This window comes from Ambystoma mexicanum, chromosome 2q, assembly GCF_040938575.1.
Source record: "Ambystoma mexicanum isolate Mex_15411 chromosome 2q, UKY_AmexF1_1, whole genome shotgun sequence".
Taxonomy (NCBI): domain Eukaryota; kingdom Metazoa; phylum Chordata; class Amphibia; order Caudata; family Ambystomatidae; genus Ambystoma; species Ambystoma mexicanum.
The window spans coordinates 487,587,804-487,612,028 of NC_090924.1; positions in this window are offsets into that span (position 1 = coordinate 487,587,804).

Consider the following 24,225-nt stretch of genomic DNA (forward strand, 5'->3'; position numbering starts at 1 on the left):
CATGTTGTAAGTCCCGGACTGCCACCCCCTCCGCGTTGATGGCAGTCACGATGTCAGTCCAGATCCGAGTCCATCCTTCCTTGTCGGCGCGGGAACTTCCAAAGAGGGCATCATACTGCCCCAGGACTTGCTCCACCAGGACACCAACTTCGGTGGCACTGAAGCTGGTGCCCCTCTGCCTCTCTGGCCGGGGGTTGTCAGTGGTCACAGATGGTGTATGCCCCGACATGACAACCACAGAGGCAGGAGTGTGTGGGCAACTGGGTCCTGGGGCTGGGCTGTGGAGCGATGGAATTCCAGTCGGGAGTCTTCGGTTCCAGCAGGGGTGGTCACAGCAACAGCACCCCTGGCTGATGTGCAGGCAGCAAATGGCAGTGCACGTGGCCAGCAGGCAGTCAGGCAGCAGCAGATGGCAGGTGGGAGCGTGCTCGGGGCTCTGGGGGGCAGTAGTTCGGCCTTGTGGGCAGGAGCGTGGTCTTCCGTGTGCTTACGCGTGGCCAGCTTGGTACGGAGTGATTTGGCACGTGAAAATCCTGCACGTCAGCGTGAAAACCGAGGAAAGGCCCTTAGCGCGTAAGCGCGTCAGCACGCATACGCAAATCCATTGGACCAAAGGCCCTCAGCGCGTAAGCGCGTCTGTGACGTGACCCGCACGGGTGTTTCCCACACAGCACGTGATGACAGAGCACACGTGGAAAGACTGCACGTCAGAGTCTCATCGCGTGTAATTGGACAGCACATCAGAGTCTCATCGCGTGTAATTGGACAAAAGTGCGTGTACACGCGATTGGCCTATGTACGTGTATATCAGGTGTGCGCGGACACTTACACACGCAAGTACGTCAGCGCACCTGTATCCCGGTGTGCGCGCCAATTTCCACACGCTATTGGACTGGGCACTGGATTTCAGGGGTGCGCCGGTCGCACGCTCGCCTACAACATGCGCAACGCATTAATTTGCGCGCTAACAAAATAACTAGCTCAGACCCAGGATGAACATACCGTTCCTAGCAGCAGTGGGCGTGGCCTACCAAAGGAGGAGGAGGAGGATAGTCAGGGCCAGAATATTCACACCCAGAACCAGCCTTTTCGGGATGCCTGATGACCAGGTGCATGGGAGGTACAGGTTTCCACCACACATCATACTTGACCTGGTGAGTGAGTGGGAGGACGACCTCACATCACCCACCCTGTGCTCCCATGCACTCAGCCCCCTGGAGAAGATCCTCAATGTACTGCACTTCTTAGCCACTGGATCATTTCAGCGGACAAGTGCCATTGTGGGTGGTGTATCACAGGCCACCCAGTCACGCTGCCTACACCAGGTCTTGAACATCATCACTGCACACCCATCAGTCCGCAGGCACATATACCTGCCCAGAACCCCTGCAGAAAGGCATGCTGCCGCCCTGGATTTCTACGCTGTGGCACGATTCCCCAAAGTCCTAGGTGCCATTGACTGCACCCATGTGGCTCTACGTCCCCCCAGGGCATCTGAGCACATCTATAGGAACCGCAAGCACTGGCATTCCATTAACGTGCAGGTAGTATGTAATGCCAAGGGAATCATCACCTCAGTATATGCCAACTATCCTGGGTCAACCCACGACAGCTTCATTTACCGAATGTCCACCCTAAGCCGGGACCTAGAAGCTGGCCGGCATGGCGATACATGGCTGCTTGGTGAGTATGAATGCCACTGCACATGCATGCATGTCAGATACTAAGCAAGGTCACAACCCCACCAATGATACCAAATCACCACCTCCACAGGGGACAGTGCCTACCCTCTCAGCCCCCACATGATGACGCCAATTCGGAACCCCACCACGCCACCCCAGGTAAGATATAACGCAGCCCACATTACAACCCGGGGCATAGTGGAGCGCACATTTGGAGTGCTGAAGTCACGCTTTCGCTCCCTTGACCGTTCTGGCGGGCAGCTGTTGTACGCTCCCCCAGTAGTGTGCAGGATCATAGTGGCAGCATGTGTCCTGCACAACGTTGCAACACGCCGGGGCCTGGCCGTGGACATGGTGGTGCCCCCCCATCCCCAACCACATGCACAGCCGCTGCGCATGGGAGGGGAAAGGGCACGGGGGGAGGCAGCCCGTACACAGCTAGTGGCTAATTACTTCACATAGAAATCACACCCCTGTGGAGTGCACACTGCCCTGGCACATTCCATCTGACATTCAATGATGACTCAACCTGACACTGATCCTGAATGTCTGGAGAAAGAACCGTGAAAACCATATCAGCCTGAGATTGTTCACCTGGAAGTGTCACAATGTGTGCATCCCTACCCACACTGACACCACCAATGCAGTTTAGTGAAGTTACACATTCAAGCAGCTGAAATTAATACCCACTTGCAAAATGCAACAAGAGGACAGTGCCATGTCAGCCAACCCAACCCCAGCACCGCCACACGACACACCGTGCCATGTCATGCTATTTGCACGTAAACAAAGTAATCCCCACAACATGACACTAGTGTCACAATGTACAGTGTCCCTATTAGAAACATGCAACACCTGAAATGCTCACAGTAATGCCGGACCAACAACAAACTTGAGCACGTACTACCATTAACATGACATCACTAATGTATAATATTAGTAGTCTCACCACCTGCAAATGCCTGCACTCCCAACTGTGCAGTGTTGGCGCCTGTAGAGTTGTAGGTGCACTGCTGCCAACATGGACCACATCTCCAGACTAGAGGTCCTTGTGTAGACATGAGGAAGGGACCTGCAAATTGGGAGGTAGACACAGTAGATGAGTTACACATCAATGCAACATGCAGTGTACAACACAACAGCAATATGCACTAGGAATGTATACACAGTATTGACTACAGACTGCCCACACAGCTCATGGGAGTCCAACGTCACTGTGTAATTCACTGTCACTTGGGCACACCCTTTGCAAGCCCATGGAAACGGGAAGCAGGAGGGGTGTGTGTGACTCAAACCCAAGCATCTGAACCAAATACATTACAAGCCTGCATGTGCCCAGCCACAATGCAGCGTATGCCCACAGGAACCACGGAAGCCAACAAATCGTCCCAAAAAAATTGGGAATAAAAGAAATAAAAATAAAAATAAAAAAAAATAAAGATAAAAATCAAAAATGGCCATTGAAGGGCCCGGGGGGGTTGGGGAGGCCACCCAGGAGGTCCGAGGACAGGATGCACACCAGAACCCACCTGCGTGGATCCTGGGAAAAAAAAACACCTCCATGGGCTCATGGCCCACACGGCTACCCTATTGTGGGAGTATCACTGCTGTTGCTATTATCACCCTGTGCAGCTGCATCCGGAGGTGGTTGCACTATGGGAGGCAGCCCACGCAAGGCCCTAGTCTGCTCCTCCATGGCTGCAAGCATGCGGGTGTGGTAGGTCTGGTTCTGGAGGATGAGTGTGCGGAGGTCCCCATGCAAGAACTCACGGGATGCCCGGACCTCCGCCCTCGTTGCCTGCATCTCAGCTGAGAGCGTACGGGTGAGACGCTCCAGCTGCTGTTCTGTCCTTTGGTGTGTAGAAGCCTCAAGCTCAACAAGAGTCGTCCTGAGGTGAAGGAGCTCCTGCCTCAGGGCTTCCCTGTGGCCCTGGGACTCAATGGAGATGGCCTCCTGCAGAGTCGCCAGTGCTGCCCGCCTGTCCCTGTTGGACCCCAACATGTCCTCCCTGTGTGACTGGCAGATGGTGTCGGTTGCCTGCTCTAGTCGCTCCATCAGCCTTTCAGGGGGGACAATGGAAGTGGCCACCCTATCCATGGCCTGAGCCATCATCTCGGATGATGCTGCCTGTTGGGTTGCCATACCGTAAATGGATTGCTCCCATGCAGTATTGCCAGGTGCCGTACGGCCACCACGTCGGCGGGCACCACACCTGTCTGGGGCAAGGCGAACTGCGCCTTGCTGTGCCGGAACTGCCTGAGGCTGCAGGACTGCATTCCCCCTCTGATCTGCTGGCCCAGGAACAGGATCAGATGTCGCGGAGTGTGACCCTGCATCCGTAACCACCAAAGGCGTAGCTCCCAACACTGACATCCCCATTGAGGGTTCTGACCCTGGTGCAGGTGGGTGAGACAGAACAGAATCCCTCCCTGGAACACTCACCTGCGACGGCACGTAGGTCTCATCCGAATCAACACCTGAGTACAGCTCGGGGGAGGTGCAGCCAGAGACACCCCTTGAGAGCAGGACCTGCAGCACTTGTGGGTTCTCACCCACCACCACACCACGTCCCTCACTGGTGGTTGGTCGGCCCTCGGGCCCCTCCTGGGTCTGCACCATCTCCACAACCCCAGCAGTATCAGGTGTGTCTTCCCCTGCAAAGACATAAAAACAAAGAAATGGAAACAGGCATTAGCACCATGGCACACAATGAGGGCTGAGAAGCAAGAGAACCAGTACTTGTTTGACACATGTCCCACATGACTAAAACCCTCCCATGCATGCACCCTCACTGCGTATGAAGGGCAGGCAAATGGCACACACTGATGACACCAAGATTGAAGATGAACACATTTTCTGCATGCTGCCTGGCAGTGGCATCACACATTGGCCTGTGATTGGCAAGTGAAACACACATGCCATCACACAGATGGCATGTACCATTGCTATTGAGTGAAGATGGAGAGGAGGGCAGCACCTATGCATACTGTCCAGTTCCTGCATGTAATAGCTTTTCTAATTCTAACAGGTCAGATTCTTCACCTGGAGCTGCCAGTCCGAAATTGTGCAATTGCACAGGGACATGTTTGAACAAATGATATCCAGGTAACAAAGTCACTCCACTTTACCATAGCCATGTCAGACATGTGACTAGAGGACTGCGACATGCCTAGTAAAAGTGGTGGAATGGAAAATATCTGACTAAATGAACAGTGCTAAATTTTGCAACAATGTTGTGGCAAGGTGACACTTCAAGGGCAACTGGCGTGCAGTTGGCCTACATGTCTACTGTTGGCAGAAGGGATACAGCTATGGCCAAATGCAGCTGCGCAGGATGTATTGCATGAAGCACATGGATGACCCATACGACTCAGGCGCACACACTCTCACCTGGCACACAAACAGAAGCCCTCACACACACCATGCTCATGAATGACACACACATGCATGTGCACTCACCGGACAATGCCTCGTAATCAGGGAGATCTCCCACGCCTTGGATCTGTTCCTCCGTGACGTAGGTCCCAGCGACTGACTCATGTGGAGTGAGTTCCATGTCTACTACTGGAGACCCACCTCCAGTCACTAGAGTTGCGGCATGACTTGAGGCCAGCTTACTCTTTGCCCTGCGCTTTAGGTCATTCCAGCGCTTATAGCAATCATTGGCTGTGCGCCTCACAATTCCAAGGGCACTTACGATGTCCGCAACGGTCTGCCAGTGTGCCTGGCGTTGTGCAGGTGTGGTCTTGGATCCTGCAACAATGACCATCTCGTTGTCATGTGCGGACACATACTCGACAAGTGCATTCAGTTCGTCATCCGTGAAGCTGGGCTTCCTGGACGGGCCGGACTGTGTAGCCGTGTCTGGGGCATCAGCCTGTGCCGGACGAGCACTCTTCCTCTTCCGCTTGGAAGGTGGTGGTGATCCTGAGTGTCCTGCGTAGCTCTGGACACTAGGGGCAGGAGCCCTGGTGGACTCTGTATCAGGAGTGTGGGATTGCACACTCAGCATGGGAGTTGGTGCAGGCATTGGCTCTAGTGTGATGGTGTCAGGGGGAATATCAGCAGCATGGACTAGGACCGACACTGTCCGGGCTGGGTGTGTGAGGGCTGGGGTGGATGGAGCCGCAGCTGCCCCTGCAGCCTCTCCGCCCTGCTTACTTGGTGCAGCAGATGACCTTGCTGCCCCAGATGCACGTGGCATGGTGACATCAATGTGCACCAGCGCACGTGTCATAGGCCTGCTGACCTGGAAGTCAGCCATGGAGTCAGCCAGGTCTGGTGCCACAATGGGCTGGTCCAACAAGGGCTGAGCATGGATGGTGTCAGCCACATCAGCCTCAACGGGAGGGGGGGGATTATGGGTGCCTTTGACTGGTCCTCCACACATGGGGGGACAGGCTCACCCTGCAAGTAACGACCACGTCCCCTACCGGATCCACCACGGCCACCACTTGTGGCTCTTCCACCTTTGCCACCCTTACGGAATCCTCGCCTCCCAACCATGGCACTGATGTTGATGTGCGTATGGGAGTGGCTGTAAAATATTGTCCTGGGCAATTGGGGGTCAAAGGGGTTGGGTACCAGATGGTAATTGTACCCTAGTGCTCTTGCAAGGCTGATTGTAACCCCTGGGGAAAGATGACGGGTCACGCTACGCACAGGAGCCCCAAAAAAGGGAGATGACGTGCACGCAACCCCTCCTAGACCACGTGTGCAGAAAGAAAAACCTGCACTACGCTGTGGCACCCAGTAACACAAGAATGAACGTATGCATGTCACACGCAGCCTAGAATGACCTCTGAAGGGGTAGGCCACACACGGGGCAAGCACAGATGTTAGATACGTGCGTGACTCACCGTCTGCCAGGTAAAAGAGCGTGAAAAAGGAGCGCGTTTGGTTGGCAACACCCCCGCCAAAAGAAGATTTGTACGCTGTCTGAGGACACAGGACAACAGTAGAAGGGAACACTGTTTGAGGGAACAGGCCCAGGTAAACCAGTAAAAGAGAAAAAAGAGAAAAATCTGTCAGAGGTAACAGGGAATACGAACTTGAAACGCCGTGAAGTAAATCACGTGTGAACCGACAAGAAGTACAGAATTCACCCACTCGCTCTCCACGAAAAGCACGTACAAGGAAATGGTGTTCTATGCGTACCTTTTATACAGGCCCACACGTCCAACGTCACTTACGCGGCGTGTACGCGCTAGGGCCATTTCCACCAATTACACACTTTGTGACTTATGCGTGTACGGCCATTTCCACCAATTACACGCTTTGTGACTTCTGCGTGTACGGCCATTTCCACCAATTACACGCTTTGTCACTTCTGCGTGTACGGCCATTTCCACCAATCACTCGCGATGAGACTTTGACGTGCAGTCTTTCCACGTGTGCTCTGTCATCACGTGCTGTGTGGGAAACACCCGTGCGGGTCACGTCACAGACGCGCTTACGCGTTGAGGGCCTTTGGTCCAATAGAATCGCGTATGCGTGCTGACGCGCTTACGCGCTAGGGGCCTTTCCTAGGTTTTCACACTGACGTGCAGGATTTTCACGTGCCAAATCACTCCGTACCAAGCTGGCCATGCGTAAGCACACGGAAGACCACGCTCCTGCCCAGAAGGCCGAACTACTGCCCCCCAGAGCCCCGAGCACGCTCCCACCTGCCATCTGCTGCTGCCTGACTGCCTGCTGCCCACGTGCACTGCCATTTGCTGCCTGCACATCAGCCAGGGGTGCTGTTGCTGTGACCACCCCTGCTGGAACCGAAGACTCCCGAATGGAATTCCATCGCTCCACAGCCCAGCCCCAGGACCCAGTTGCCCACCCACTCCTGCCTCTGGGGTTGTCATGTCGGGGCAAACACCATCTGTGACCACTGACAACCCCCGGCCAGAGAGGCAGAGGGGCACCAGCTTCAGTGCCACCAAAGTTGGTGTCCTGGTGGAGCAAGTCCTGGGGCAGTATGATGCCCTCTTTGGAAGTTCCCGCGCCGACAAGGAAGGACGGACTCGGATATGGACTGACATCGTGACTGCCATCAACGCGGAGGGACTTACAACATGTCAGGAAGCGCTGGGAGGACTTCAGGTCCAGGACCCTGAACAAGGCCCGGCGCCTCTTGAAGGCAGCGGATGCCAAGGGGCACCGGGGCCACTTGTCGGAAGAACAGATGGGGGTCCTGGAATGCATATCCCCAGCGCTCCACGTCCAGGTCCTAGAGAAGCAGACCCGTCTGGAGTCGAGCGGTGAGTGTACATGCATCCTGGTTGTGAGCAGTGCGTGTGGTGATCATTCGCCATTGTGCCGGTTGCACATCTGTTTGTATGGAGTCGAGTATGGGTGGGGGTGTACAGGGCCGTGGGGCTGACACATGCGAGGGCTGTAATGTGTGAGACATGGATGGTGCTTGTGTGTGTGGGCTTGCATGGCAAATGCAGTTGTGCGTGCACACATGTTTGGATGAATGTGTATGTAAGTAGACATGCCCGTGATGTCAGGCATGTGTGTTGTTTTCGGCTGCACGTATGAGCACTGTGTCCATGTGCATGTGTGTGTATTTTACAAGGGTGCAACAGTGATGCAACATGGATGCATGTGACAGCGGTATGTGGAAGCCTGATTGGCAGATGTGACATGGATGCCTGTCTGAACAGTGCGACACTTGGCAGAGGTGTAGACATGCATGCAAGTGTGGTGGTGTGTGTACATGTGTGGTGCACTTCCTGTGTTGCATGTGATGTCTGGCTCCCCTTTGGCTGCTGATGCTGTTGTATGTGTAGGGATGGTGGTGGCAGTTGCGATATGGCTGTGGTATGGCTCATGTGTGCCAGTTTCAATGACATGTGTGTTGGGGATTGTGATGACATGTCTGAGGTTTGCCAATGCCACTCATGTGCAACTGTCATGCGTGTATGTGTCCATTGTACAGTGCCCTGATGCCTGTGTTTTGTTTCTCCCTGTCTGCAGCGTCAACTGATGAAGAGGGCGGAGAAGGTGCTGTGGAGCACAGCGGCGGGGATCCGACCACCAGCCGGAGACGCAAGGCCCGGCTCCCCTCCCGTGTTGTCATCTCGTCAGGGAGTGAGGAGTCTGGTGCCGCGTCCCAGGCCGCAGCTGCCGGGGGGAGGTCCAAGAGGCGGAGGTTGCAGTTGGACTCCTCGGCAGCAGAAGGGGCAGCTGGGACCCCACAGGGCCCAACAGGGGAAGATGGTACGGAGTCATCCAGGTTGGTGGGGGGTTTGGTGGAGGAGGGGGCCGCGCAAGCACCAGAGACGGGGTCTGGAGGTGGGGATCCCACTGGTGCTAGTGGTGCAGTGCAGGACCAGGGACAGGAGGCAGCACAGGCGGCCGCGGAGGTGCCTGTGTGCAATCCTGTCCCCGATCCTGTCCCTGCATCATCTTACACCAGCAGGGATGCCTACGTCCAGACCCGTTTTCAGGCAGGGGATGAGCTGACGTCAACTGGCCTTCCTCTGCCTGCGGACGTGGCCATCCAGGTCCGGGTTGAGCCTGTCCTGGCTGGTGTGGCGTTGCGTCAACGGGCCATGCGAGGTGACCTGCAGTCTTTTCATGGAGAGACTGCACGTCATCTCGAATGGCTCGTTGACCACGTCAGCCTGCTGGGACAGGTCACCCAGGCCGGATTCCGCTGTCTGATGGGGCTTGCTCCGACCCCCTCCTCAACTGGACCCCCTACGCCCCAATCGTCCTCTGTGCCATCTTCCCACCCATCAGTCACCTGGGTGCCCTGTGGAGCTGCCTCTGACGGTGCGGCCAGGCTGGTGGAGGAGGCAGCCCTGCCACAGTCGGGAGTCGGAGGTCCAGCAGGGGTGGCCACATCAACAAGTGCACCCCAGCCGGCAGAGGATGTGCAGGCAGCAGGAGGCAGTGCACGGGCAGAGGCAGAGCAGCAGTAGCAGCAACATGGTGGGAGACATGAAGGCTCGGGGTTTTCGACATCGGAGGGGCAGGCCTCGGCCGGAGGGCAGGGGGACCCAGGACAGAGAGTGTCTTCCGTGTGGCAGCGGTTGGGCCACGCCATAGGTGCGGAGCGGCGGCGGGCGGAAGAGGCGCGGCTCACAATGGTCAGGGCGGAGAACTCCATGCGGAGGGCCCTGAGGCGGGCCGAGTGCCTCGAGGCAATCCGCAGGGGGTTGGAGGAGGACACAGCGTCGTCCCTGCGGACCCTCGGGGCCATGGAACTGGACCACCTCCGGGACATCGAACAGGAGTTCGATGATGCCCTGGCCCGGGACACCACAGAGTGAGCCGCTGGACTTGCCCGCCGCCTTTGTATATAGTTCTTTAGTTTTAGGTTTACTTTCTTTCTTATTATGATTTGGAGTCGACGGACACTGCTCCACTTTTTGTATATAGTTGATATTTAGGTAGGTTTTTTAGGAGGTTTCCTTTGTTCAGTTGGGCTCATGGACCCTTGTTATTTTTGTACATAGTTCTTTGTTGAATGGAGATTTTTTTACATTTGACTTTGGACAAAATTTTTTAGGATTTGGATTTCCAGTTTTGTGTTTTTATACGGACATGCAGCTTATTTTTTCACATTCACATTGTAGTTAGTTTTCTTTCTTTAGCATTCTTTATTTTTTTCAATACAATTTTGTTTGCATAGTTCACTGTGTGGTATCATCTCATTGGTTTCATGCATGTCATGTTGTGTGTTTTCCCATTCAATTGCAAAAAATGTGTGTGACGGACATGGGTTCATTAGCTTCATGAACATTGGGGGTGTAACATGTGATTTCCATTTCCATGTGGGTGAATGGGTTACTTGGTAGGGCTTTTTGGCTGTGGAGGCTGACCATTACGCACATGATTGGGGATTGTGAGGACCTGGTGGGGGCTGCCCATTGTGGCAGGGGGGTGGGGGTGGTTGGAGACATGAGTGGGGGCCTGGTGGGGGCTGCCCATGGTGGCAGGAGGGTGGGGGTGGTGGGAGACATGAGTGGGGGCCTGGTGGAGGCTGCCCATGGTGGCAGGGGGGTGGGGGTGCAGGGGGACATGAGTGGGTGCCTGGTGGAGGCTGCCCCTGCACTGCTGGGGGGTGGGGGTGGTGGGAGACATGAGTGGGGGCCTGGTGGAGGCTGCCCATGGTGGCAGGGGGGTGGGGGTGGTGGGAGACATGAGTGGGTGCCTGGTGGAGGCTGCCACTGCACTGCTGGGGGGTGGGGGGGTGGTAGACATGGGTGGGGGCCTGGTGGGGGCTGCCCATGGTGGCAGGGGGGTGGGGGTGGTGGGAGACATGAGTGGGGGCCTGGTGGAGGGTGACCCTGGATGCTGGGGGGTGGGGGTGCAGGGGGACATGAGTGGGGGCCTGGTGGAGGCTGCCCCTGCACTGCCGGGGGTGGGGGTGGTGGGAGACATGAGTGGGGGCCTGGTGGGGGCTGCCCATGGTGGCAGGGGGTGGGGGTGGTGGGAGACATGAGTGGGGGCCTGGTGGAGGGTGACCCTGGATGCTGGGGGGTGGGGGTGCAGGGGGACATGAGTGGGGGCCTGGTGGAGGCTGCCCCTGCACTGCTGGGGGGTTGGGGTGGTGGGAGACATGAGTGGGGGCCTGGTGGAGGCTGCCCATGGTGGCAGGGGGTGGGGGTGGTGGGAGACATGAGTGGGTGCCTGGTGGAGGCTGCCCCTGCACTGCTGGAGGGTGGGGGGGGTGGTAGACATGAGTGGGGGCCTGGTGGGGGCTGCCCATGGTGGCAGGGGGGTGGGGGTGGTGTGAGACATGAGTGGGGCCTGGTGGAGGCTGCCCATGGTGGCAGGGGGGTGGGGGTGGTGGGAGACATGAGTGGGTGCCTGGTGGAGGCTGCCCCTGCACTGCTGGGGGGTGGGGGTGGTGGTAGACATGAGTGGGGGCCTGCTGGAGACTGCCCCTGGTGTCTGGGGGGTGGGGGTGGTGGGACACATGAGTGGGTGCCTGGTGGAGGCTGCCCCTGCACTGCTGGGGGGTGGGGGTGGTGGTAGAAATGAGTGGGGGCCTGGTGGAGGCTGCTCATGGTGGCAGGGGGGTGGGGGTGGTGGGAGACATGAGTGGGGGCCTGGTGGGGGCTGCCCATGGTGGCAGGGGGGTGGGGGTGGTGGGAGACATGAGTAGGGGCCTGGTGGAGGGTGACCCTGGATGCTGGGGGGTGGGGGTGCAGGGGGACATGAGTGGGGGCCTGGTGGAGGCTGCCCCTGCACTGCCGGGGGGTGGGGGTGGTGGGAGACATGAGTGGGGGCCTGGTGGGGGCTGCCCATGGTGGCAGGGGGGTGGGGGTGGTGGGAGACATGAGTGGGGGCCTGGTGGAGGGTGACCCTGGATGCTGGGGGGTGGGGGTGCAGGGGGACATGAGTGGGGGCCTGGTGGAGGCTGCCCCTGCACTGCTGGGGGGTGGGGGTGGTGGGAGACATGAGTGGGGGCCTGGTGGAGGCTGCTCATGGTGGCAGGGGGGTGGGGGTGGTGGGAGACATGAGTGGGTGCCTGGTGGAGGCTGCCCCTGCACTGCCGGGGGGTGGGGGGGGTAGTAGACATGAGTGGGGGCCTGGTGGGGGCTGCCCATGGTGGCAGGGGGGTGGGGGTGGTGGGAGACATGAGTGGGGGCCTGGTGGAGGGTGACCCTGGATGCTGGGGGGTGGGGGTGCAGGGGGACATGAGTGGGGGCCTGGTGGAGGCTGCCCCTGCACTGCTGGGGGGTGGGGGTGGTGGTAGACATGAGTGGGGGCCTGCTGGAGGCTGCCCCTGGTGGCTGGGGGGTGTGGGTGGTGGGACACATGAGTGGGTGCCTGGTGGAGGCTGCCCCTGCACTGCTGGGGGTGGGGGTGGTGGTAGACATGAGTGGGGGCCTGGTGGAGGCTGCCCATGGTGGCAGAAGGGTGGGGGTGGTGGGAGACATGAGTGGGGGCCTGTTGGGGGCTGCCCATGGTGGCAGGGGGGTGGGGGTGGTGGGAGACATGAGTGGGGGCCTGGTGGAGGGTGACCCTGGATGCTGGGGGGTGGGTGTGCAGGGGGACATGAGTGGGGGCCTGGTGGAGGCTGCCCCTGCACTGCCGGGGGGTGGGGGTGGTGGGAGACATGAGTGGGGGCCTGCTGGAGGCTGCCCCTGGTGGCTGGAGGGTGGGGGTGGTGGGACACATGAGTGGGTGCCTAGTGGAGGCTGCCCCTGCACTGCTGGGTGGTGGGGGTGGTGGTAGACATGAGTGGGGGCCTGGTGGAGGCTGCCCATGGTGGCAGGGGGGTGGGGGTGGTGGGAGACATGAGTGGGGGCCTGGTGGGGGCTGCCCATGGTGGCAGGGGGTGGGGGTGGTGGGAGACATGAGTGGGGGCCTGGTGGAGGGTGACCCTGGATGCTGGGGGGTGGGGGTGCAGGGGGACATGAGTGGGGGCCTGGTGGAGGCTGCCCCTGCACTGCCGGGGGTTGGGGGTGGTGGGAGACATGAGTGGGGGCCTGGTGGGGGCTGCCCATGGTGGCAGGGGGGTGGGGGTGGTGGGAGACATGAGTGGGGGCCTGGTGGAGGGTGACCCTGGATGCTGGGGTGTGGGGGTGCAGGGGGACATGAGTGGGGGCCTGGTGGAGGCTGCCCCTGCACTGCTGGGGGTGGGGGTGGTGGGAGACATGCATTGTTGATCAGTAGTGCAAGGTGACATGTGGGTTGGCTGGGGGGCATGCCCATGGTGAATGGGCTGCCTGCGGGACATGGGCAGGAGTGCAGGGTAGTCCCCCGTGGTGTGGGCTGCCTGCAGGGGCCGTGGAGGTTGTGGAGCGTACACCTGGGAGGACCCACACGGCCAATTCACGTGTAGTACTCCCCAGAACCCCTGAAATACACATTCCCTGCTTGTATCGCGTGTGGAACTTCCCGCGCACCCCTGAAATACACGTACCCTGCTCGCACTGGGACTATCGCGTGTGGAACTTCCCGCGCACCCCTGAAATACACGTACCCTGCTCGCACTGGGACAATCGCGTGTGCAACTTCACGCGAACCCCTGTAATACACGTAGCACGCTCCCCCAGGCCCGAACGCGTGAGATACTTCACGCTAACCCCTGAAATACACGTAGCCCGCTCCCCCAGGCCCGATCGCGTGAGAAAGTTCAGCGAACCCCTGAAATACACGTAGCCCGCTCCCCCAGGCCCGATCGCGTGAGAAAATTCAGGCGAACCCCTGTAATACACGTAGCCCGCTCCCCCAGGCCCGATCGCGTAAAAAAATTCACGCGAACACCTGAAATACACGTAGCCCGCTCCCCCAGGCCCGATCGCGTGAGAAAGTTCACGCGAACCCCTGTAATACACGTAGCCCGCTCCCCCAGGCCCGATCGCGTGAGTAAGTTCACGCGAACCCCTGTAATACACGTAGCACGCTCCCCCAGGCCCGATCGCGTGAGTAAGTTCACGCGAACCCCTGTAATACACGTAGCACGCTCCCCCAGGCCCGATCGCGTGAGAAAGTTCACGCGAACCCCTGTAATACACGTAGCACGCTCCCCCAGGCCCGATCGCGTGTGGAACTTCCCGCGCACCCCTGAAATTCACATACCTTGCTCGCACTGGGCCAATCGCGTGTGGAACTTCCCGCGCACCCCTGAAATACACGTTCCCCGCTTGCTGTTTGCCAGCCCGGTGAACTGGTCCAGGGTTAGCGCAGCCCTTTGCGATGATTTAGCGATTTTGATGGCTTTTCCTTGCGCGAGGGCGTTCTTCGGGGCGTTACTGGCGCTGCTGCAGGGTCGCTGCGATTCTCTGCGCCACGGCTGGTTTGGGAGCCTAAAATCCATGAATACGCTGTGCGCGGAAATCGGTTTTAGCGCACATGTCTGGCGCAGACAAAAGCACGCGGACACTCTGCGCCAGCCGCTTGCGACACTTTTCTGCGAAATTCTATGAATTACCCTCTTAATCCCTCTCATTGCTGCCATCATCAATACCTCCTTCGCCTCCTGCACGTCCCTATATCGCTCAAAGAATTCTGGATCTACCTAATGTTAAAAAAAAACACCCTTGACCCATATACCTGTACAAATTACAGCGCTATCACTATGGCCCCTTCCTTCTAAAAAGCAGAAACAGAGTCACCTCCCGGCAAGTCCAGTCATTCCTGGAACTTCACCACGTCCTAGGAACTCGACGATCAGGTTTCCCTCCCAAACATGGTACAGATATGACCGTCTTAGACATAAAAAAAACAGCTTGATGCGGCCAATAACCAGGGCTCCCTCTCTCTCCTCCTACTGCTTGACCTCTTCACTGCATTTAACCTTTTGGACCATGATATCCTATGCCAAGCATCGACCACTTCTACCCACTTCTAACCAGTTGCAACTAAGTGTATATCCTCTTTTCTGGCCAACAGATCACCCAAGTCTTTGCAGGGGAGGCCACTGTTACACCCACCACTACCTCCTGCGGTGTCCCCCAAGGATCTTGTGTATCGCCCACACTATACAATGTGTGAACCAACCCCTATTTGACTTCGTAGATGTCCTCGGTATATCATTCACAAACTAAGCTGATGACACACAAATCCTCATACCCCTCTCTGGAGACTACCCTATGGACTCCAGCTGCCATAACACCATTTACAAAACCATCCGATTCTGGATGTCCACAGACAGACTATGCATCAATGATCACACAACTGAGCTCCTCATCACCGGCCCACCAGCATGCCTATCGAAGCTGCATGATGCCTGCAAAATATTCACCATAGACACCACAAGATATCGGTAGCATCCTCTGTCAAAACTTTAGGCGTCTACCTAGACTCATCACTCACCATGACACGACAGTTCAAGCACATTGCTTCCTCCTAAGGATATGCAACCAAACTCATAAACGCTAGCAAACCATTCCTCTTCTCTCAGAATCACCTAGAAATTGCCCGAGCCCTTGTAGGATCCAAACTGGACTATTGCAATGCCCTACATTGCGGAAGATCAGAAAAAATGTGCATAAACTCCAAACGATCGAAAGCAATGCTTTCCGTGCTGCACTTGACATTGAAAAACATGAGCACATTTCAGAGGACAGGAAGTCTGCCCACTGGCATCCAGTTAAGGACAGAATAAAATTCAAGATGCTCTCAATAACCTACAAATGCATTTCCAATAAGGCACCCCAATACCTCGCTGACACAATCAAAAAACACTTGTCGTCCAGACCGATCAGATCATCATGCTCTCGAGTTCTCTCTATCACATAATGGAGCCACTTTAGGTTGACTGAGATTTTCCTCCCAGGCACAAAGCCTGTTTGGTCTCGATGTATAAGCGTATCGATATATGTCCGAATCTGTCTGGCCAGGAGAGCGGTCAAGATCTTTACATCCTAGGTTAGCATTGACAGTGGCCCATAAGACATGCACAGCTGTTGTGGTTTCCCCGTCTTGAGAATAGAGACAATTACTGATTGTCGCATGCTCGGGGGTAAGCGTTCCTTCTCATTTTCTGACTCTTAGACTTTCAGCAACTGAGGTGCCAACTCCGCTGCATATGCCTTTTACCATTCAGCCATCAACCCCCTCCTTCCTCATGTAGTTTGGCTGTATATACCCCAAAGTCAAATTTTCTAAGTCTTTCCCAGGCCTCTATGCATTTCTCTATGATTATCACCAGCCCTTCCTCCACGGAGCCTTCAAAATCATCTTACTCTACAGCCTTTGGATCTTGCTCTCAACCGCCTTCATTTCCCTCATCAGGGTCTTCCTGATTCCACCTGCCTTAGCTGTACCCTCTCCTCTATCGACCACCTTGAGAGCCTCCCAGAGGGTATCCCACTCCTCCCACTCTCGACCTTATGTTCAAAGTACTCCACTATAGTGTCTCCCAGATGTTTGTGAAACTGGTAATCCAGCAAGGACATGGCTCTCAGGCTCCAAGAGGGGATTGGAGGAGCCCCCTCGCGTAGAGCCCATGCCGCCACCAATGGTGAGTGGTCAGAAATAGATCTGCTTATATACTCAATATGCTCAAACAAATGTGCAGACTCAGGTCCCGTGAACATATAGTCAATGCGTGTGTGGACATCGTAGTGTGCCGCATAATAAGAGTAGCTTCTAGCATCCGTGTTATGTCTGTACCACATATCTACCAGGGCAAGGTCTACTAGGATACTCCTTAGTGCCTTAGCCAGGGCAGACAGAGTCCCAAATGTATCGTCTGACCTATCCATCCCGGGATCTATAGTACAGTTGAAGTGGCCCCAATAGATCCAACACACATTCTGCATATGCACCTCCTAGCCATATACGGACTGAAAAAAACCTGTTGCAGCATGATTAGGGGCATATATGTTCACAATGCACACCTCTATATGTTCCACGTGTACATGTACTGCTACCCATCTTCCCTCCTCATCTGAGTGAACGGTTCCATGTGATAATTCCGCCACAAAAATATTGCGATACAAAAATATCGTCATATTTTTGCGGTGAAATTCACAATGGACCCTGCGGGGGACACTCCTGCATCATTTTTTAATGTGCGGGGGACACCCCCACAACTCCCGCTCCCACATAATATCCCCAATAAAAATATCGCCTAAAGCGAACCAAACGGCCATATTTATGGTGATATTTTTGTTGGGGATATTATTACCTGATACCGAGTGAACCTCCAATAACCTAAAAGGGACCGACCCAGCTACCCAAATAAGAACCCCTCTGGCATAAGGAGAATAAATGGAGTATAATACCACTCTTCCTAACCTCCCCAAAACGTTCCACTGCTTATCATCAGTTAAATGAGTCTCCTGTAACAGGGCAATCTCCACTCTCTTTCTCCAGAGGTATGACATCACCATGTTCTGCTTGAAATCTTCATTTAGCCCTCAGACATTCCACATTGCAACCTTAATCACCTTCGCCATATTGGCCTACACAGAGTGTCCACTTCCTCTTGTAGGCCCTCTCATTCAGTACCACCCACCTGGCTCCTCAACACTCCCCATATCCACCACTTCTCAGTGTCTGCAATCTCAGCGAGACTTACCCCTCCTCAATGATCCCCCATCCACCTCATGCAAATCCCACCACACAAACATGGAGCCCTTCCCTTGTGACATGAATAAACCACTGTGTAACCATAACTTGAAGCTAACCAACCCACTGAACAGTGTACCACCATTTGAGTGAACCTGCTTTCCATGTCCAATTCTAAACAGAGATCCCAGCAGACATGCAAGCACCCAAACCCGGGGCGCTACACAAAAGGAAACAGAACTGTCAGGGCTGTCCACCAATGCCATCTATGTACATCCTGAACCTGTGTTTACAGTTTTTAATCAGGAGAAAGCCACCCAGGCAATTCCTGAGCTAAAGGCATGTTAAAGACCTCCTGTCCTTCGGCTGTGATCTTCCATTCCAGTGCACCAGATGACTCTGGCTGCTGTCCTCTTAGGTCTATTGTATTGGGCACCCTCTATCAGCCATCCTTCCCTGTAGGCACAGGGTAGCCATTTCATTGCTGTCCATCCATTGTTGTACTTCTTGGGGGGTGTCAAAGAAGAAAGATCCCCAGTTGTGCAGCACCTTCATCTTGGCTGTGTCTATCAGTATACACTTCAGACCTTGTCAACACAGCCTATTCTTAGTGGTGACAAATATGTTTCTGCTCTTCTAAACCAGTTGCGTGTAGTCCAGATAGATTGCCAGCTTGTAGGACCCTCTGTGCAGCTTGCCTCCCTCTCACGAGAAGCGGAAGATCCATTCCCGATCTCTGAAGTTGAGTACCCTTGCGATTTTAGGCCTTGAAGGAGCGCCCAGGTGTGGGGCCTCTTTGCCAGGGACCCATGAGCTCTCCCGATCATGAATCCTTGTGATAGATTTCCCGGTCCTATTTCTTGCAACAACAGGTTTTTGATGATGTTCGTCGGGTCTTTTCCCTCTTCTCCCTCCGGCAGACCCAGCATTCTCACGTTGTTGCACCTCAATCTCCCTTCAGCAACTTCCAATCTCAGCATTGGTCAGGGGTTCCTGCCTCTGGCCCGTGCACCTGGTTGCGGGCACACAGGCCTCCTACTGTGTTAGGCATCCCTCCATATTAAACTACCTCCCCAGGGCTAATTCAGGACTCTTGGGTATTTAACCCTCCAATCCGCAGCTGGTTGCCCTCAGAGATCTACCCTTAGAACTTTCTCCTGTTGGCTTAGAACCGTTATTTGTATTTGTATTTGTATTTATTGATTTATAAAGCGCCTTACACCAAAGCGCTGTACAATGGAACAACATAATACATAAACAAACAATATAACGGTTGAAGCAAATACATTATGAATCAATCGACAAAACAGTGAAAAGAGCAATTAACTGAAGGGGAAAGGTAGAGAAGGGGAGTGGGAGTGGATAGGGGGAGTGGTGGAGAAGGGCAGGAGGGGGAAGGGGAAGGGTGAGAGGGGGGATGCAGGAGAGGGGGGAGATAGTTGGGGGAAAGAATAAGGAGGGGGAAGCAGAAACGGGAAAGGAGATTCAGGGAGGAGAATGGTGGAGGAGAGTTTTAAGGGAAGTGCGGAATGAGGTGAAGGTGGGGGTAGAACGGATAGCAAGAGGAAGGGAGTTCCAGTGTAGAGGTGCTAGGAGTTGGAAGGAGCGGAAACGGGAGGAGGCACAAGGGGACGGAGGTACAGTGAGAAGGAAATGATCAGCGGACCGAAGGGAACGGGAGGGAGAGTAGAAGGAGAGAAGGGAGGAGAGATAAGGGGGAGCGAGGCCATGGAGAGATTTGAAGACAAGGCAGAGAAATTGAAATTTAAGTTGGGAGTGAAAAGGAAGCCAGCCAAGGTAAGAGAGAGAGGTAGAGATGGAGTCACGGGAGCTGACTCCATCTCTACATCGTGCATAGCGGCTGCTCCGTTATGCACGGACCAGGCCTATGCGCACTCCTTGTGCACTCAGCACATCTTTGCCCGTGTCGCCACACAATGTCTTGTGTTGCTCAAACAGAGGGGCCACAAAAGCCATCCCGCATATCACCTCCTCTATGACTGCCTGTAACTTATACCTCCCTGTAATGCCATGGGCTTCTGCCCAGAGCGCATATTCACATATCACCTCAAGCAGCACGTATGTCTCTCCCGAAGAATGTCTAGGGACCAAGCCCCTCTTATCATCTCTGCTGCATGCCCTGGCCTGGTGTTTTGCCTGCTCCTGCAGCAGTCACAGTCTCAGAGGGTCTCCATCCTCGCCCCAGAGGCACTCCCTGTTCTGCACCCTCTATTCCCACTGGGCTGTTATATGCAGCAGATCCCTGCTATGCTCTTGCGGGTTTACACCTGTGCCGCAGATCTCTCGCTTCCTTTGTTGCTCTGGGGTGAGGGGCACCTGAGAAAACACCCTAACCCCCACCGGCCATCTGTGGCATGATGGGCTGCTGCCTCAGCCCCCCTCCTGCGGCCCCTCGCAGAGACTCTGCGTTGCTCACCTCCTCATCACTGGTTCGCAGACGCGCCATCTTCCCCGGCCACATCCACCATCTTAGAGACGCCCTTCCTCTTTGCCTTGCCTGATCCTTCCTGCCTGCCTCAATGTTCCAGTGTCTTCTGTCTGTTACACGAAATCTGTGGCCCCAGTAAAGTTGCCACTGTCAGAAACACTCCTTGGAGCTCTCAACTCCTGCTGCCTTGCGCCATGTTAATTGGCCGTGTCCCCCAACATGGTGCACTAATAGATACTAACTTGCGGACGACTGTGCACTCCTACCTAATACACCATCTATTTTGTCTGTCTGTCATCACACTCAAAGGCATGCTGCTCTGTCATTATTGTAATTGTATTTTCTTTTATAACGTGCTTAATACCAAAGAGGTTTCTAAGCACGGACTCAGGATTAATATCTGTGTTGCTCTGCGTCGCCTTGATTCCAGGGCGCTGACGAGTGTGCACAGTGCCACTAGTGCCAGCAACTCCCGAAGTGGACTAAATGGGACCTGAGAGTGGAGAGAACATGGAGGACGTGAATCACGTGGTGTCAACTGTGGGATGTTGACACCAGTGTGCAACATCGTGTGGTCAGGAGACATCCCCTAAAAAAAAGAACAAATACACACATGGTCATGAGGATAAGGTGATGGTGCAGTGAATAGTGGGATTGGTGGCTGGGGTCGGAATTGCACAGGAGGTGTTCTTGGGGGGGGCTATAAAAAACAAAAATATATTATTTGATCATCTGTTTGAGCACTAGGTGGTGAGTATGTTCGTCGGGTCTTTTCCCTCTTCTCCCTCCGGCAGACCCAGCATTCTCACATTGTTGCACCTCAATCTCCCTTCAGCAACTTCCACTCTCAGCATTGGTCAGGGGTTCCTGCCTCTGGCCCGTGCACCTGGTTGCGGGCACACAGGCCTCCTACTGTGTTAGGCATCCCCTCCATATTAAACTACCTCCCCAGGGCTAATTCAGGACTCTTGGGTATTTAACCCTCCAATCCGCAGCTGGTTGCCCTCAGAGATCTACCCTTAGAACTTTCTCCTGTTGGCTAAGAACCGTTATTTGTATTTGTATTTGTATTTATTGATTTATAAAGCGCCTTACACCAAAGCGCTGTACAATGGAACAACATAATACATAAACAAACAATATAACGGTTGAAGCAAATACATTATGAATCAATCGACAAAACGGGTGAAAGAGCAATTAACTGAAGGGGAAAGGTAGAGAAGGGGAGTGGGAGTGGATAGGGGGAGTGGTGGAGAAGGGCAGGAGGGGGAAGGGGAAGGGTGAGAGGGGGGATGCAGGAGAGGGGGGAGATAGTTGGGGGAAAGAATAAGGAGGGGGAAGCAGAAACGGGAAAGGAGATTCAGGGAGGAGAATGGAGGAGGAGAGTTTTAAGGGAAGTGCGGAATGAGGTGAAGGTGGGGGTAGAACGGATAGCAAGAGGAAGGGAGTTCCAGTGTAGAGGTGCTAGGAGTTGGAAGGAGCGGAAACGGGAGGAGGCACAAGGGGACGGAGGTACAGTGAGAAGGAAATGATCAGCGGACCGAAGGGAACGGGAGGGAGAGTAGAAGGAGAGAAGGGAGGAGAGATAAGGGGGAGCGAGGCCATGGAGAGATTTGAAGACAAGGCAGAGAAATTGAAATTTAAGTTGGGAGTGAAAAGGAAGCCAGCCAAGGTAAGAGAGAGAGGTAGAGATGCAGTCACGGGAGCTGACTCCATCTCTACATCGTGCATAGCGGCTGCTCCGTTATGCATGGACCAGGCCTATGTGCACTCCTTGTGCACTCAGCACATCTTTGCCCGTGTCGCCACACAATGTCTTGTGTTACTCAAACAGAGGGGCCACAAAAGCCATCCCGCATATCACCTCCTCTATGACTGCCTGTAACTTATACCTCCCTGTAATGCCATGGGCTTCTGCCCAGAGCGCATATTCACATATCACCTCAAGCAGCACGTATGTCTCTCCCGAAGAATGTCTAGGGACCAAGCCCCTCTTATCATCTCTGCTGCATGCCCTGGCCTGGTGTTTTGCCTGCTCCTGCAGCAGTCACAGTCTCAGAGGGTCTCCATCCTCGCCCCAGAGTCACTCCCTGTTCTGCACCCTCTATTCCCACTGGGCTGTTATATGCAGCAGATCCCTGCTATGCTCTTGCGGGTTTACACCTGTGCCGCAGATCTCTCGCTTCCTTTGTTGCTCTGGGGTGAGGGGCACCTGAGAAAACACCCTAACCCCCACCGGCCATCTGTGGCATGATGGGCTGCTGCCTCAGCCCCCCCTCCTGCGGCCCCTCGCAGAGACTCTGCGTTGCTCACCTCCTCATCACTGGTTCGCAGACGCGCCATCTTCCCCGGCCACATCCACCATCTTAGAGACGCCCTTCCTCTTTGCCTTGCCTGATCCTTCCTGCCTGCCTCAATGTTCCAGTGTCTTCTGTCTGTTACACGATATCTGTGGCCCCAGTAAAGTTGCCACTGTCAGAAACACTCCTTGGAGCTCTCAACTCCTGCTGCCTTGCGCCATGTTAATTGGCCGTGTCCCCCAACATGGTGCACTAATAGATACTAACTTGCGGACGACTGTGCACTCCTACCTAATACACCATCTATTTTGTCTGTCTGTCATCACACTCAAAGGCATGCTGCTCTGTCATTATTATAATTGTATTTTCTTTTATAACGTGCTTAATACCAAAGAGGTTTCTAAGCACGGACTCAGGATTAATATCTGTGTTGCTCTGCGTCGCCTTGATTCCAGGGCGCTGACGAGTGTGCACAGTGCCACTAGTGCCAGCAACTCCCGAAGTGGACTAAATGGGACCTGAGAGTGGAGAGAACATGGAGGACGTGAATCACGTGGTGTCAACTGTGGGATGTTGACACCAGTGTGCAACATCGTGTGGTCAGGAGACATCCCCTAAAAAAAAGAACAAATACACACATGGTCATGAGGATAAGGTGATGGTGCAGTGAATAGCGGGATTGGTGGCTGGGGTGGGAATTGCACAGTAGGTGTTCTTGGGGGGGGCTATAAAAAACAAAAATATATTATTTGATCATCTGTTTGAGCACTAGGTGGTGAGTAGTCACCCATTTGGATTGTAATTTCCCTTTGTCAACTGGTTGACCCTGGGGAAGAGCAGGTGATGACGAGGAGGGCTAGGGAGGAAAAGTGATGCCAGTTAGACAAATCCATGGTTCAGTGTGAAAGCCAGAACTAGAAACTGAGAAAGTTACATGTTTTATATACACTGCAGCAGTACACATACAACTGCACCTAAGGTGGAAGGGAGCTGCTCTCTGAGTTTAGCAATTGTAGTTCATTTATGACTTAAATTCCTTTTTCATCATTTGAAGGGCTCCAATTTTGTTACAGAAGGGATCTTTGGAGCAGTAGGCTAACCTGCACCGCCCAGGTAATTGCACATTGTGGTCATGTGTGGGAGTTTGGCTACAACCCGGGCCCTTGGAGACTACGAGCCTGCTTAGACACCAGACCACATCTACTCCGGAATTTTAGCTGCTTGCTTCCCTCTTAAAAAACCAGCTTATTCTTCCAAACAACATAACTGAAAGATTGGTAGAACAGGAGCACATGCATACACATGTCCTTGAATAGCATATGCAGGACGATGCCCCAGCCCTGCCAGCCTTTCAACAACTTCCAATCAGCTTATGCCTAAAAGAGTACATTCCAGTGAGTACAATCCAGTGAAACATTTCTTTGTGAGCACATATGTTACCTAGGCAAGCTAAATGAAAATGCCATGCAAAAGATTTCCTTCATTTATACATCACCCATACCTCTTCATGAAGTCCTGGATCCAACATGCTGCATCTCAGATTCTATACATTGGGGGTCATTTTGGTCCCCAGCATGATCGTAATTTGCTGGCGGAGTCGATGTCCCCTCCAGTGTATTACGATGCAAGCAATTGTCTTGGAGTTTCTGCACACAGCTCGGGTTGCTTTGTAGACCCCTTTTAAAAAAATACTTTGCTGTTTCCTCTTGTGCCTTTTCCCTTTTGATTCCTCTATTAAAGTTTAAAAATAGCCAAAGGAACATTTCCAGTCCCAGATCCTTGCACCACAAAAAAACACTCAAAACAATGTTATGC